Source organism: Taudactylus pleione, unplaced genomic scaffold (genome assembly GCF_031769625.1).
Source record: "Taudactylus pleione unplaced genomic scaffold, aTauple2 ptg000454l, whole genome shotgun sequence".
Taxonomy (NCBI): Eukaryota; Metazoa; Chordata; class Amphibia; order Anura; family Myobatrachidae; genus Taudactylus; species Taudactylus pleione.
The window spans coordinates 3,247,189-3,263,305 of NW_028284856.1; the positions used below are offsets into that span (position 1 = coordinate 3,247,189).

At 37.0% G+C, this 16,117-nt stretch overlaps 7 non-coding genes across 7 annotated transcripts; all 7 read left to right on the forward strand.

Moving 5' to 3' along the window:
* The first annotated feature begins 2,822 nt into the window (after nucleotides 1-2,822).
* TRNAK-UUU (transfer RNA lysine (anticodon UUU)) lies at nucleotides 2,823-2,895 on the forward strand. Its single transcript has one exon. It is a non-coding gene; the product is annotated as a tRNA-Lys (tRNA).
* Nucleotides 2,896-3,489: 594 nt separating this feature from the next.
* Nucleotides 3,490-3,562, forward strand: TRNAK-UUU (transfer RNA lysine (anticodon UUU)). Its single transcript has one exon. It is a non-coding gene; the product is annotated as a tRNA-Lys (tRNA).
* Nucleotides 3,563-7,562: 4,000 nt separating this feature from the next.
* On the forward strand, nucleotides 7,563-7,635 carry TRNAK-UUU (transfer RNA lysine (anticodon UUU)). Its single transcript has one exon. It is a non-coding gene; the product is annotated as a tRNA-Lys (tRNA).
* Nucleotides 7,636-8,229: 594 nt separating this feature from the next.
* On the forward strand, nucleotides 8,230-8,302 carry TRNAK-UUU (transfer RNA lysine (anticodon UUU)). The gene has a single exon. It is a non-coding gene; the product is annotated as a tRNA-Lys (tRNA).
* A 2,645-nt stretch (nucleotides 8,303-10,947) lies between these two features.
* Nucleotides 10,948-11,020, forward strand: TRNAK-UUU (transfer RNA lysine (anticodon UUU)). Its single transcript has one exon. It is a non-coding gene; the product is annotated as a tRNA-Lys (tRNA).
* Nucleotides 11,021-12,994: 1,974 nt separating this feature from the next.
* On the forward strand, nucleotides 12,995-13,067 carry TRNAK-UUU (transfer RNA lysine (anticodon UUU)). The gene has a single exon. It is a non-coding gene; the product is annotated as a tRNA-Lys (tRNA).
* A 2,309-nt stretch (nucleotides 13,068-15,376) lies between these two features.
* TRNAK-UUU (transfer RNA lysine (anticodon UUU)) lies at nucleotides 15,377-15,449 on the forward strand. Its single transcript has one exon. It is a non-coding gene; the product is annotated as a tRNA-Lys (tRNA).
* The last annotated feature ends 668 nt before the right edge of the window (nucleotides 15,450-16,117 follow it).

Here is a 16,117-nt window from a genome sequence, read left to right on the forward strand (position 1 = left end):
TAGAGAGATTTTCCTAGTAACTTGTAGTTGTCATCATTTGAAATGACTTGTTTTTTGTATTACGAACTTTCTGCATTTTTGCGACCTATCACAGAAAATCTTGGATAGCTCAGTTGGTAGAGCATCAGACTTTTAATCTGAGGGTACAGGGTTCAAGTCCCTGTTCGGGCGAGTGTCTTTAAAGCAATGTATCATTTTGTGAAATGGAACATATTGCAGAGTGGGAAAATCACAAACTGTTTAAGAATGTACACCTTCAACCAAGAGGCAAATTAAATGTATTTCATCAAGAGACACTAAATGTCAAGCTATTCTGATCATACTTTTAGTGATAGAGAGATTTTCCTACTTTAGTAATTGCACAGTAGTTGTCACCATTTGAATTTACTTGGTTTTAGTATTATGAACTTTCTATAGGTTTGCGACAGACTCCAGAAGAGCCTGGAGTCGGTAAAACATCAGAACTTTAATCTGAGGGTCCATTGTTCAAGTCCCTGTTCGGGCGAGTGTCTTTTAAGCAATGTGTCGTTTTTGTGAAATGGAACATAGTGCAGAGTGGGAAAATCACAAACTGTTTAAGAATGTACACCTTCAACCAAGAGGCAAATTAAATGCATTTCATCAAGAGACACTAAATGTCAAGCTTTTCAGTTCATACTTTTAGTGATAGAGAGATTTTCCAACTTTAGTAATTGCACAGTAACTAGTAGTTGTCATCATTTGAAATGACTTGTTTTTTGTATTACGAACTTTCTGCATTTTAGCGACCTATCACAGAAAATCCTGGATATCTCAGTTGGTAGAGCATCAGACTTTTAATCTGAGGGTACAGGGTTCAAGTCCCTGTTCGGGCGAGTGTCTTTTAAGCAATGTATCATTTTGTGAAATGGAACATATTGCAGAGTGGGAAAATCACAAACTGTTTAAGATTGTACACCTTCAACCAAGAGGCAAATAAAATGTATTTCATCAATAGACACTAAATGTCAAGCTATTCAGATCATACTTTTAGTGATAGAGAGATTTTCCTACTTTAGTAATTGCACAGTAGTTGTCACCATTTGAATTTACTTGGTTTTAGTATTATGAACTTTCTATAGGTTTGCGACAGACTCCAGAAGAGCCTGGAGTCGGTAAAACATCAGAACTTTAATCTGAGGGTCCAGGGTTCAAGTTCCTGTTCGGGCGAGTGTCTTTTAAGCAATGTGTCGTTTTTGTGAAATGGAACATAGTGCAGAGTGGGAAAATCACAAACTGTTTAAGAATGTACACCTTCAACCAAGAGGCAAATTAAATGTATTTCATCAAGAGACACTAAATGTCAAGCTTTTCAGTTCATACTTTTAGTGATAGAGAGATTTTCCTACTTTAGTAATTGCACAGTAACTAGTAGTTGTCATCATTTGAAATGACTTGTTTTTTGTATTACGAACTTTCTATAGGTTTGCGACAGACTCCAGAAGAGCCTGGAGTCGGTAAAACATCAGAACTTTAATCTGAGGGTCCAGGGTTCAAGTCCCTGTTCGGGCGAGTGTCTTTTAAGCAATGTGTCGTTTTTGTGAAATGGAACATAGTGCAGAGTGGGAAAATCACAAACTGTTTAAGAATGTACACCTTCAACCAAGAGGCAAATTAAATGTATTTCATCAATAGACACTAAATGTCAAGCTATTCATATCATACTTTTAGTGATAGAGAGACTTTCCTACTTTAGTAATTGCACAGTAGTTGTCACCATTTGAATTTACTTGTTTTAGTATTACGAACTTTCTATAGGTTTGCGACAGACTCCAGAAGAGCCTGGAGTCGGTAAAACATCAGAACTTTAATCTGAGGGTCAAGGGTTCAAGTTCCTGTTCGGGCGAGTGTCTTTTAAGCAATGTGTCGTTTTTGTGAAATGGAACATAGTGCAGAGTGGGAAAATCACAAACTGTTTAAGAATGTACACCTTCAACCAAGAGGCAAATTAAATGTATTTCATCAAGAGACACTAAATGTCAAGCTTTTCAGTTCATACTTTTAGTGATAGAGAGATTTTCCTACTTTAGTAATTGCACAGTAACTAGTAGTTGTCATCATTTGAAATGACTTGTTTTTTGTATTACGAACTTTCTACATTTTTGCGACCTATCACAGAAGAGCCTGGATAGCTCAGTCGGTAGAGCATCTGACTTTTAATCTGAGGGTCCAGGGTTCAAGGGTCTGTTCGGGCGAGTGTCTTTTAAGCAATGTGTCATTTTGTGAAATGGAACATAGTGCAGAGTGGGAAAATCACAAACTGTTTAAGAATGTACACCTTCAACCAAGAGGCAAATTAAATGTATTTCATCAAGAGACACTAAATGTCAAGCTATTCTGATCATACTTTTAGTGATAGAGAGATTTTCCTACTTTAGTAATTGCACAGTAGTTGTCACCATTTGAATTTACTTGTTTTTGTATTACAAACTTTCTATAGGTTTGCGACAGACTCCAGAAGAGCCTGGAGTCGGTAAAACATCAGAACTTTAATCTGAGGGTCCAGGGTTCAAGTCCCTGTTCGGGCGAGTGTCTTTTAAGCAATGTGTCGTTTTTGTGAAATGGAACATAGTGCAGAGTGGGAAAATCACAAACTGTTTAAGAATGTACACCTTCAACCAAGAGGCAAATTAAATGTATTTCATCAAGAGACACTAAATGTCAAGCTTTTCAGTTCATACTTTTAGTGATAGAGAGATTTTCCAACTTTAGTAATTGCACAGTAACTAGTAGTTGTCATCATTTGATATGACTTGTTTTTTGTATTACGAACTTTCTGCATTTTTGCGACCTATCACAGATGAGCCTGGATAGCTCAGTCGGTAGAGCATCAGTCTTTTAATCTGAGGGTCCAGGGTTCAAGTCCCTGTTCGGGCGATTGTCATTTTGTGAAATGGAACATAGTGCAGAGTGGGAAAATCACAAACTGTTTAAGAATGTACACCTTCAACCAAGAGGCAAATTAAATGTATTTCATCAATAGACACTAAATGTCAAGCTATTCATATCATACTTTTAGTGATAGAGAGATTTTCCTACTTTAGTAATTGCACAGTAGTTGTCACCATTTGAATTTACTTGGTTTTAGTATTATGAACTTTCTATAGGTTTGCGACAGACTCCAGAAGAGCCTGGAGTCGGTAAAACATCAGAACTTTAATCTGAGGGTCCAGGGTTCAAGTCCCTGTTCGGGCGAGTGTCTTTTAAGCAATGTGTCGTTTTTGTGAAATGGAACATAGTGCAGAGTGGGAAAATCACAAACTGTTTAAGAATGTACACCTTCAACCAAGAGGCAAATTAAATGTATTTCATCAAGAGACACTAAATGTCAAGCTTTTCAGTTCATACTTTTAGTGATAGAGAGATTTTCCAACTTTAGTAATTGCACAGTAACTAGTAGTTGTCATCATTTGATATGACTTGTTTTTTGTATTACGAACTTTCTGCATTTTTGCGACCTATCACAGAAGAGCCTGGATAGCTCAGTCGGTAGAGCATCAGTCTTTTAATCTGAGGGTCCAGGGTTCAAGTCCCTGTTCGGGCGATTGTCTTTTAAGCAATGTGTCATTTTGTGAAATGGAACATAGTGCAGAGTGGGAAAATCACAAACTGTTTAAGAATGTACACCTTCAACCAAGAGGCAAATTAAATGTATTTCATCAATAGACACTAAATGTCAAGCTATTCATATCATACTTTTAGTGATAGAGAGACTTTCCTACTTTAGTAATTGCACAGTAGTTGTCACCATTTGAATTTACTTGTTTTTGTATTACGAACTTTCTATAGGTTTGCGACAGACTCCAGAAGAGCCTGGAGTCGGTAAAACATCAGAACTTTAATTTCAGGGTCCAGGGTTCAAGTTCCTGTTCGGGCGAGTGTCTTTTAAGCAATGTGTCATTTTTGTGAAATGGAACATAGTGCAGAGTGGGAAAATCACAAACTGTTTAAGAATGTACACCTTCAACCAAGAGGCAAATTAAATGTATTTCATCAAGAGACACTAAATGTCAAGCTTTTCAGTTCATACTTTTAGTGATAGAGAGATTTTCCTACTTTAGTAATTGCACAGTAACTAGTAGTTGTCATCATTTGAAATGACTTGATTTTTGTATTACGAACTTTCAGCATTTTTGCGACCTATCACAGAAGATCCTGGATAGCTCAGTCGGTAGAGCATCAGACTTTTAATCTGAGGGTCCAGGGATCAAGTCCCTGTTAGTGCGAGTGTCTTTTAAGCAATGTATCATTTTGTGAAATGGAACATATTGCAGAGTGGGAAAATCACAAACTGTTTAAGAATGTACACCTTCAACCAAGAGGCAAATTAAATGTATTTCATCGAGAGACACTAAATGTCAAGCTATTCTGATCATACTTTTAGTGATAGAGAGATTTTCCTACTTTAGTAATTGCACAGTAGTTGTCACCATTTGAATTTACTTGGTTTTAGTATTATGAACTTTCTATAGGTTTGCGACAGACTCCAGAAGAGCCTGGAGTCGGTAAAACATCAGAACTTTAATCTGAGGGTCCAGGGTTCAAGTCCCTATTCGGGCGAGTGTCTTTTAAGCAATGTGTCGTTTTTGTGAAATGGAACATAGTGCAGAGTGGGAAAATCACAAACTGTTTAAGAATGTACACCTTCAACCAAGAGGCAAATTAAATGTATTTCATCAAGAGACACTAAATGTCAAGCTTTTCAGTTCATACTTTTAGTGATAGAGAGATTTTCCTAGTAACTTGTAGTTGTCATCATTTGAAATGACTTGTTTTTTGTATTACGAACTTTCTGCATTTTTGCGACCTATAACAGAAAATCTTGGATAGCTCAGTTGGTAGAGCATCAGACTTTTAATCTGAGGGTACAGGGTTCAAGTCCCTGTTCGGGCGAGTGTCTTTAAAGCAATGTATCATTTTGTGAAATGGAACATATTGCAGAGTGGGAAAATCACAAACTGTTTAAGAATGTACACCTTCAACCAAGAGGCAAATTAAATGTATTTCATCAAGAGACACTAAATGTCAAGCTATTCTGATCATACTTTTAGTGATAGAGAGATTTTCCTACTTTAGTAATTGCACAGTAGTTGTCACCATTTGAATTTACTTGGTTTTAGTATTATGAACTTTCTATAGGTTTGCGACAGACTCCAGAAGAGCCTGGAGTCGGTAAAACATCAGAACTTTAATCTGAGGGTCCATTGTTCAAGTCCCTGTTCGGGCGAGTGTCTTTTAAGCAATGTGTCGTTTTTGTGAAATGGAACATAGTGCAGAGTGGGAAAATCACAAACTGTTTAAGAATGTACACCTTCAACCAAGAGGCAAATTAAATGCATTTCATCAAGAGACACTAAATGTCAAGCTTTTCAGTTCATACTTTTAGTGATAGAGAGATTTTCCAACTTTAGTAATTGCACAGTAACTAGTAGTTGTCATCATTTGAAATGACTTGTTTTTTGTATTACGAACTTTCTGCATTTTAGCGACCTATCACAGAAAATCCTGGATATCTCAGTTGGTAGAGCATCAGACTTTTAATCTGAGGGTACAGGGTTCAAGTCCCTGTTCGGGCGAGTGTCTTTTAAGCAATGTATCATTTTGTGAAATGGAACATATTGCAGAGTGGGAAAATCACAAACTGTTTAAGATTGTACACCTTCAACCAAGAGGCAAATAAAATGTATTTCATCAATAGACACTAAATGTCAAGCTATTCAGATCATACTTTTAGTGATAGAGAGATTTTCCTACTTTAGTAATTGCACAGTAGTTGTCACCATTTGAATTTACTTGGTTTTAGTATTATGAACTTTCTATAGGTTTGCGACAGACTCCAGAAGAGCCTGGAGTCGGTAAAACATCAGAACTTTAATCTGAGGGTCCAGGGTTCAAGTTCCTGTTCGGGCGAGTGTCTTTTAAGCAATGTGTCGTTTTTGTGAAATGGAACATAGTGCAGAGTGGGAAAATCACAAACTGTTTAAGAATGTACACCTTCAACCAAGAGGCAAATTAAATGTATTTCATCAAGAGACACTAAATGTCAAGCTTTTCAGTTCATACTTTTAGTGATAGAGAGATTTTCCTACTTTAGTAATTGCACAGTAACTAGTAGTTGTCATCATTTGAAATGACTTGTTTTTTGTATTACGAACTTTCTATAGGTTTGCGACAGACTCCAGAAGAGCCTGGAGTCGGTAAAACATCAGAACTTTAATCTGAGGGTCCAGGGTTCAAGTCCCTGTTCGGGCGAGTGTCTTTTAAGCAATGTGTCGTTTTTGTGAAATGGAACATAGTGCAGAGTGGGAAAATCACAAACTGTTTAAGAATGTACACCTTCAACCAAGAGGCAAATTAAATGTATTTCATCAATAGACACTAAATGTCAAGCTATTCATATCATACTTTTAGTGATAGAGAGACTTTCCTACTTTAGTAATTGCACAGTAGTTGTCACCATTTGAATTTACTTGTTTTAGTATTACGAACTTTCTATAGGTTTGCGACAGACTCCAGAAGAGCCTGGAGTCGGTAAAACATCAGAACTTTAATCTGAGGGTCAAGGGTTCAAGTTCCTGTTCGGGCGAGTGTCTTTTAAGCAATGTGTCGTTTTTGTGAAATGGAACATAGTGCAGAGTGGGAAAATCACAAACTGTTTAAGAATGTACACCTTCAACCAAGAGGCAAATTAAATGTATTTCATCAAGAGACACTAAATGTCAAGCTTTTCAGTTCATACTTTTAGTGATAGAGAGATTTTCCTACTTTAGTAATTGCACAGTAACTAGTAGTTGTCATCATTTGAAATGACTTGTTTTTTGTATTACGAACTTTCTACATTTTTGCGACCTATCACAGAAGAGCCTGGATAGCTCAGTCGGTAGAGCATCTGACTTTTAATCTGAGGGTCCAGGGTTCAAGAGTCTGTTCGGGCGAGTGTCTTTTAAGCAATGTGTCATTTTGTGAAATGGAACATAGTGCAGAGTGGGAAAATCACAAACTGTTTAAGAATGTACACCTTCAACCAAGAGGCAAATTAAATGTATTTCATCAAGAGACACTAAATGTCAAGCTATTCTGATCATACTTTTAGTGATAGAGAGATTTTCCTACTTTAGTAATTGCACAGTAGTTGTCACCATTTGAATTTACTTGTTTTTGTATTACAAACTTTCTATAGGTTTGCGACAGACTCCAGAAGAGCCTGGAGTCGGTAAAACATCAGAACTTTAATCTGAGGGTCCAGGGTTCAAGTCCCTGTTCGGGCGAGTGTCTTTTAAGCAATGTGTCATTTTTGTGAAATGGAACATAGTGCAGAGTGGGAAAATCACAAACTGTTTAAGAATGTACACCTTCAACCAAGAGGCAAATTAAATGTATTTCATCAAGAGACACTAAATGTCAAGCTTTTCAGTTCATACTTTTAGTGATAGAGAGATTTTCCAACTTTAGTAATTGCACAGTAACTAGTAGTTGTCATCATTTGATATGACTTGTTTTTTGTATTACGAACTTTCTGCATTTTTGCGACCTATCACAGATGAGCCTGGATAGCTCAGTCGGTAGAGCATCAGTCTTTTAATCTGAGGGTCCAGGGTTCAAGTCCCTGTTCGGGCGATTGTCATTTTGTGAAATGGAACATAGTGCAGAGTGGGAAAATCACAAACTGTTTAAGAATGTACACCTTCAACCAAGAGGCAAATTAAATGTATTTCATCAATAGACACTAAATGTCAAGCAATTCATATCATACTTTTAGTGATAGAGAGATTTTCCTACTTTAGTAATTGCACAGTAGTTGTCACCATTTGAATTTACTTGGTTTTAGTATTATGAACTTTCTATAGGTTTGCGACAGACTCCAGAAGAGCCTGGAGTCGGTAAAACATCAGAACTTTAATCTGAGGGTCCAGGGTTCAAGTCCCTGTTCGGGCGAGTGTCTTTTAAGCAATGTGTCGTTTTTGTGAAATGGAACATAGTGCAGAGTGGGAAAATCACAAACTGTTTAAGAATGTACACCTTCAACCAAGAGGCAAATTAAATGTATTTCATCAAGAGACACTAAATGTCAAGCTTTTCAGTTCATACTTTTAGTGATAGAGAGATTTTCCAACTTTAGTAATTGCACAGTAACTAGTAGTTGTCATCATTTGATATGACTTGTTTTTTGTATTACGAACTTTCTGCATTTTTGCGACCTATCACAGAAGAGCCTGGATAGCTCAGTCGGTAGAGCATCAGTCTTTTAATCTGAGGGTCCAGGGTTCAAGTCCCTGTTCGGGCGATTGTCTTTTAAGCAATGTGTCATTTTGTGAAATGGAACATAGTGCAGAGTGGGAAAATCACAAACTGTTTAAGAATGTACACCTTCAACCAAGAGGCAAATTAAATGTATTTCATCAATAGACACTAAATGTCAAGCTATTCATATCATACTTTTAGTGATAGAGAGACTTTCCTACTTTAGTAATTGCACAGTAGTTGTCACCATTTGAATTTACTTGTTTTTGTATTACGAACTTTCTATAGGTTTGCGACAGACTCCAGAAGAGCCTGGAGTCGGTAAAACATCAGAACTTTAATTTCAGGGTCCAGGGTTCAAGTTCCTGTTCGGGCGAGTGTCTTTTAAGCAATGTGTCATTTTTGTGAAATGGAACATAGTGCAGAGTGGGAAAATCACAAACTGTTTAAGAATGTACACCTTCAACCAAGAGGCAAATTAAATGTATTTCATCAAGAGACACTAAATGTCAAGCTTTTCAGTTCATACTTTTAGTGATAGAGAGATTTTCCTACTTTAGTAATTGCACAGTAACTAGTAGTTGTCATCATTTGAAATGACTTGATTTTTGTATTACGAACTTTCAGCATTTTTGCGACCTATCACAGAAGATCCTGGATAGCTCAGTCGGTAGAGCATCAGACTTTTAATCTGAGGGTCCAGGGATCAAGTCCCTGTTAGTGCGAGTGTCTTTTAAGCAATGTATCATTTTGTGAAATGGAACATATTGCAGAGTGGGAAAATCACAAACTGTTTAAGAATGTACACCTTCAACCAAGAGGCAAATTAAATGTATTTCATCGAGAGACACTAAATGTCAAGCTATTCTGATCATACTTTTAGTGATAGAGAGATTTTCCTACTTTAGTAATTGCACAGTAGTTGTCACCATTTGAATTTACTTGGTTTTAGTATTATGAACTTTCTATAGGTTTGCGACAGACTCCAGAAGAGCCTGGAGTCGGTAAAACATCAGAACTTTAATCTGAGGGTCCAGGGTTCAAGTCCCTATTCGGGCGAGTGTCTTTTAAGCAATGTGTCGTTTTTGTGAAATGGAACATAGTGCAGAGTGGGAAAATCACAAACTGTTTAAGAATGTACACCTTCAACCAAGAGGCAAATTAAATGTATTTCATCAAGAGAAACTAAATGTCAAGCTATTCTGATCATACTTTTAGTGATAGAGAGATTTTCCTACTTTAGTAATTGCACAGTAGTTGTCACCATTTGAATTTACTTGGTTTTAGTATTATGAACTTTCTATAGGTTTGCGACAGACTCCAGAAGAGCCTGGAGTCGGTAAAACATCAGAACTTTAATCTGAGGGTCCAGGGTTCAAGTCCCTATTCGGGCGAGTGTCTTTTAATTAATGTGTCGTTTTTGTGAAATGGAACATAGTGCAGAGTGGGAAAATCACAAACTGTTTAAGAATGTACACCTTCAACCAAGAGGCAAATTAAATGTATTTCATCAAGAGACACTAAATGTCAAGCTTTTCAGTTCATACTTTTAGTGATAGAGAGATTTTCCTACTTTAGTAATTGCACAGTAACTAGTAGTTGTCATCATTTGAAATGACTTGTTTTTTGTATTACGAACTTTCAGCATTTTTGCGACCTATCACAGAAGATCCTGGATAGCTCAGTCAGTAGAGCATCAGACTTTTAATCTGAGGGTCCAGGGATCAAGTCCCTGTTTGGGCGAGTGTCTTTTAAGCAATGTATCATTTTGTGAAATGGAACATATTGCAGAGTGGGAAAATCACAAACTGTTTAAGAATGTACACCTTCAACCAAGAGGCAAATTAAATGTATTTCATCAAGAGACACTAAATGTCAAGCTATTCTGATCATACTTTTAGTTATAGAGAGATTTTCCTACTTTAGTAATTGCACAGTAGTTGTCACCATTTGAATTTACTTGGTTTTAGTATTATGAACTTTCTATAGGTTTGCGACAGACTCCAGAAGTGCCTGGAGTCGGTAAAACATCAGAACTTTAATCTGAGGGTCCAGGGTTCAAGTCCCTATTCGGGCGAGTGTCTTTTAAGCAATGTGTCGTTTTTGTGAAATGGAACATAGTGCAGAGTGGGAAAATCACAAACTGTTTAAGAATGTACACCTTCAACCAAGAGGCAAATTAAATGTATTTCATCAAGAGACACTAAATGTCAAGCTATTCTGATCATACTTTTAGTGATAGAGAGATTTTCCTACTTTAGTAATTGCACAGTAGTTGTCACCATTTGAATTTACTTGGTTTTAGTATTATGAACTTTCTATAGGTTTGCGACAGACTCCAGAAGAGCCTGGAGTCGGTAAAACATCAGAACTTTAATCTGAGGGTCCAGGGTTCAAGTCCCTATTCGGGCGAGTGTCTTTTAAGCAATGTGTCGTTTTTGTGAAATGGAACATAGTGCAGAGTGGGAAAATCACAAACTGTTTAAGAATGTACACCTTCAACCAAGAGGCAAATTAAATGTATTTCATCAAGAGACACTAAATGTCAAGCTTTTCAGTTCATACTTTTATTGATAGAGAGATTTTCCAACTTTAGTAATTGCACAGTAACTAGTAGTTGTCATCAATTGATATGACTTGTTTTTTGTATTACGAACTTACTGCATTTTTGCGACCTATCACAGAAGAGCCTGGATAGCTCAGTCGGTAGAGCATCAGACTTTTAATCTGAGGGTCCAGGGTTCAAATCCCTGTTCGGGCGATTGTCTTTTAAGCAATGTGTCATTTTGTGAAATGGAACATAGTGCAGAGTGGGAAAATCACAAACTGTTTAAGAATGTACACCTTCAACGAAGAGGCAAATTAAATGTATTTCATCAAGAGACACTAAATGTCAAGCTATTCTGATCATACTTTTAGTGATAGAGAGATTTTCCTACTTTAGCAATTGCACAGTAGTTGTCACCATTTGAATTTACTTGGTTTTAGTATTATGAACTTTCTATAGGTTTGCGACAGACTCCAGAAGAGCCTGGAGTCGGTAAAACATCAGAACTTTAATCTGAGGGTCCAGGGTTCAAGTCCCTATTCGGGCGAGTGTCTTTTAAGCAATGTGTCGTTTTTGTGAAATGGAACATAGTGCAGAGTGGGAAAATCACAAACTGTTTAAGAATCTACACCTTCAACCAAGAGGCAAATTAAATGTATTTCATCAAGAGACACTAAATGTCAAGCTTTTCAGTTCATACTTTTAGTGATAGAGAGATTTTCCAACTTTAGTAATTGCACAGTAACTAGTAGTTGTCATCATTTGAAATGACTTGTTTTTTGTATTACGAACTTTCTGCATTTTTGCGACCTATCACAGAAGAGCCTGGATAGCTCAGTCGGTAGAGCATCAGACTTTTAATCTGAGGGTCCAGGGTTCAAGGCTCTGTTCGGTCGAGTGTCTTTTAAGCAATGTGTCATTTTGTGAAATGGAACATAGTGCAGAGTGGGAAAATCACAAACTGTTTAAGAAAGTACACCTTCAACCAAGAGGCAAATTAAATGTATTTCACCAATAGACACTAAATGTCAAGCTATTCATATCATACTTTTAGTGATAGAGAGATTTTCCTACTTTAGTAATTGCACAGTAGTTGTCACCATTTGAATTTACTTGGTTTTAGTATTACGAACTTTCTATAGGTTTGCGACAAACTCCAGAAGAGCCTGGAGTCGGTAAAACATCAGAACTTTAATCTGAGGGTCCAGGGTTCAAGTCCCTGTTCGGGTGAGTGTCTTTTAAGCAATGTGTCAATTTGTGAAATGGAACATAGTGCAGAGTGGGAAAATCACAAACTGTTTAAGAATGTACACCTTCAACCAAGAGGCAAATTAAATGTATTTCATCAAGAGACACTAAATGTCAAGCTTTTCAGTTCATACTTTTAGTGATAGAGAGATTTTCCTACTTTAGTAATTGCACAGTAACTAGTAGTTGTCATCATTTGAATTGACTTGTTTTTTGTATTACGAACTTTCTGCATTTTTGCGACCTATCACAGAAGAGCCTGGATAGCTCAGTCGGTAGAGCATCTGACTTTTAATCTGAGGGTCCAGGGTTCAAGGGTCTGTTCGGGCGAGTGTCTTTTAAGCAATGTGTCATTTTGTGAAATGGAACATAGTGCAGAGTGGGAAAATCACAAACTGTTTAAGAATGTACACCTTCAACCAAGAGGCAAATTAAATGTATTTCATCAAGAGACACTAAATGTCAAGCTATTCTGATCATACTTTTAGTGATAGAGAGATTTTCCTACTTTAGTAATTGCACAGTAGTTGTCACCATTTGAATTTACTTGTTTTTGTATTACAAACTTTCTATAGGTTTGCGACAGACTCCAGAAGAGCCTGGAGTCGGTAAAACATCAGAACTTTAATCTGAGGGTCCAGGGTTCAAGTCCCTGTTCGGGCGAGTGTCTTTTAAGCAATGTGTCGTTTTTGTGAAATGGAACATAGTGCAGAGTGGGAAAATCACAAACTGTTTAAGAATGTACACCTTCAACCAAGAGGCAAATTAAATGTATTTCATCAAGAGACACTAAATGTCAAGCTTTTCAGTTCATACTTTTAGTGATAGAGAGATTTTCCAACTTTAGTAATTGCACAGTAACTAGTAGTTGTCATCATTTGATATGACTTGTTTTTTGTATTACGAACTTTCTGCATTTTTGCGACCTATCACAGAAGAGCCTGGATAGCTCAGTCGGTAGAGCATCAGTCTTTTAATCTGAGGGTCCAGGGTTCAAGTCCCTGTTCGGGCGATTGTCTTTTAAGCAATGTGTCATTTTGTGAAATGGAACATAGTGCAGAGTGGGAAAATCACAAACTGTTTAAGAATGTACACCTTCAACCAAGAGGCAAATTAAATGTATTTCATCAATAGACACTAAATGTCAAGCTATTCATATCATACTTTTAGTGATAGAGAGACTTTCCTACTTTAGTAATTGCACAGTAGTTGTCACCATTTGAATTTACTTGTTTTTGTATTACGAACTTTCTATAGGTTTGCGACAGACTCCAGAAGAGCCTGGAGTCGGTAAAACATCAGAACTTTAATCTCAGGGTCCAGGGTTCAAGTTCCTGTTCGGGCGAGTGTCTTTTAAGCAATGTGTCATTTTTGTGAAATGGAACATAGTGCAGAGTGGGAAAATCACAAACTGTTTAAGAATGTACACCTTCAACCAAGAGGCAAATTAAATGTATTTCATCAAGAGACACTAAATGTCAAGCTTTTCAGTTCATACTTTTAGTGATAGAGAGATTTTCCTACTTTAGTAATTGCACAGTAACTAGTAGTTGTCATCATTTGAAATGACTTGATTTTTGTATTACGAACTTTCAGCATTTTTGCGACCTATCACAGAAGATCCTGGATAGCTCGGTCGGTAGAGCATCAGACTTTTAATCTGAGGGTCCAGGGATCAAGTCCCTGTTTGGGCGAGTGTCTTTTAAGCAATGTATCATTTTGTGAAATGGAACATATTGCAGAGTGGGAAAATCACAAACTGTTTAGGAATGTACACCTTCAACCAAGAGGCAAATTAAAAGTATTTCATCGAGAGACACTAAATGTCAAGCTATTCTGATCATACTTTTAGTGATAGAGAGATTTTCCTACTTTAGTAATTGCACAGTAGTTGTCACCATTTGAATTTACTTGGTTTTAGTATTATGAACTTTCTATAGGTTTGCGACAGACTCCAGAAGAGCCTGGAGTCGGTAAAACATCAGAACTTTAATCTGAGGGTCCAGGGTTCAAGTCCCTATTCGGGCGAGTGTCTTTTAAGCAATGTGTCGTTTTTGTGAAATGGAACATAGTGCAGAGTGGGAAAATCACAAACTGTTTAAGAATGTACACCTTCAACCAAGAGGCAAATTAAATGTATTTCATCAAGAGACACTAAATGTCAAGCTATTCTGATCATACTTTTAGTGATAGAGAGATTTTCCTACTTTAGTAATTGCACAGTAGTTGTCACCATTTGAATTTACTTGGTTTTAGTATTATGAACTTTCTATTTGTTTGCGACAGACTCCAGAAGAGCCTGGAGTCGGTAAAACATCAGAACTTTAATCTGAGGGTCCAGGGTTCAAGTCCCTATTCGGGCGAGTGTCTTTTAAGCAATGTGTCGTTTTTGTGAAATGGAACATAGTGCAGAGTGGGAAAATCACAAACTGTTTAAGAATGTACACCTTCAACCAAGAGGCAAATTAAATGTATTTCATCAAGAGACACTAAATGTCAAGCTTTTCAGTTCATACTTTTAGTGATAGAGAGATTTTCCTACTTTAGTAATTGCACAGTAACTAGTAGTTGTCATCATTTGAAATGACTTGTTTTTTGTATTACGAACTTTCTGCATTTTTGCGACCTATCACAGAAGAGCCTGGATAGCTCAGTCGGTAGAGCATCTGACTTTTAATCTGAGGGTCCAGGGTTCAAGGCTCTGTTCGGTCGAGTGTCTTTTAAGCAATGTGTCATTTTGTGAAATGGAACATAGTGCAGAGTGGGAAAATCACAAACTGTTTAAGAAAGTACACCTTCAACCAAGAGGCAAATTAAATGTATTTCACCAATAGACACTAAATGTCAAGCTATTCATATCATACTTTTAGTGATAGAGAGATTTTCCTACTTTAGTAATTGCACAGTAGTTGTCACCATTTGAATTTACTTGGTTTTAGTATTACGAACTTTCTATAGGTTTGCGACAAACTCCAGAAGAGCCTGGAGTCGGTAAAACATCAGAACTTTAATCTGAGGGTCCAGGGTTCAAGTCCCTGTTCGGGTGAGTGTCTTTTAAGCAATGTGTCAATTTGTGAAATGGAACATAGTGCAGAGTGGGAAAATCACAAACTGTTTAAGAATGTACACCTTCAACCAAGAGGCAAATTAAATGTATTTCATCAAGAGACACTAAATGTCAAGCTTTTCAGTTCATACTTTTAGTGATAGAGAGATTTTCCAACTTTAGTAATTGCACAGTAACTAGTAGTTGTCATCATTTGAAATGACTTGTTTTTTGTATTACGAACTTTCTGCATTTTTGCGACCTATCACAGAAGAGCCTGGATAGCTCAGTCGGTAGAGCATCAGTCTTTTAATCTGAGGGTCCAGGGTTCAAGTCCCTGTTCGGGCGATTGTCTTTTAAGCAATGTGTAATTTTGTGAAATGGAACATAGTGCAGAGTGGGAAAATCACAAACTGTTTAAGAATGTACACCTTCAACCAAGAGGCAAATTAAATGTATTTCATCAATATACACTAAATGTCAAGCTATTCATATCATACTTTTAGTGATAGAGAGATTTTCCTACTTTAGTAATTGCACAGTAGTTGTCACCATTTGAACTTACTTGGTTTTAGTATTATGAACTTTCTATAGGTTTGCGACAGACTCCAGAAGAGCCTGGAGTCGGTAAAACATCAGAACTTTAATCTGAGGGTCCAGGGTTCAAGGCTCTGTTCGGTCGAGTGTCTTTTAAGCAATGTGTCATTTTGTGAAATGGAACATAGTGCAGAGTGGGAAAATCACAAACTGTTTAAGAAAGTACACCTTCAACCAAGAGGCAAATTAAATGTATTTCACCAATAGACACTAAATGTCAAGCTATTCATATCATACTTTTAGTGATAGAGAGATTTTCCTACTTTAGTAATTGCACAGTAGTTGTCACCATTTGAATTTACTTGGTTTTAGTATTACGAACTTTCTATAGGTTTGCGACAAACTCCAGAAGAGCCTGGAGTCGGTAAAACATCAGAACTTTAATCTGAGGGTCCAGGGTTCAAGTCCCTGTTCGGGTG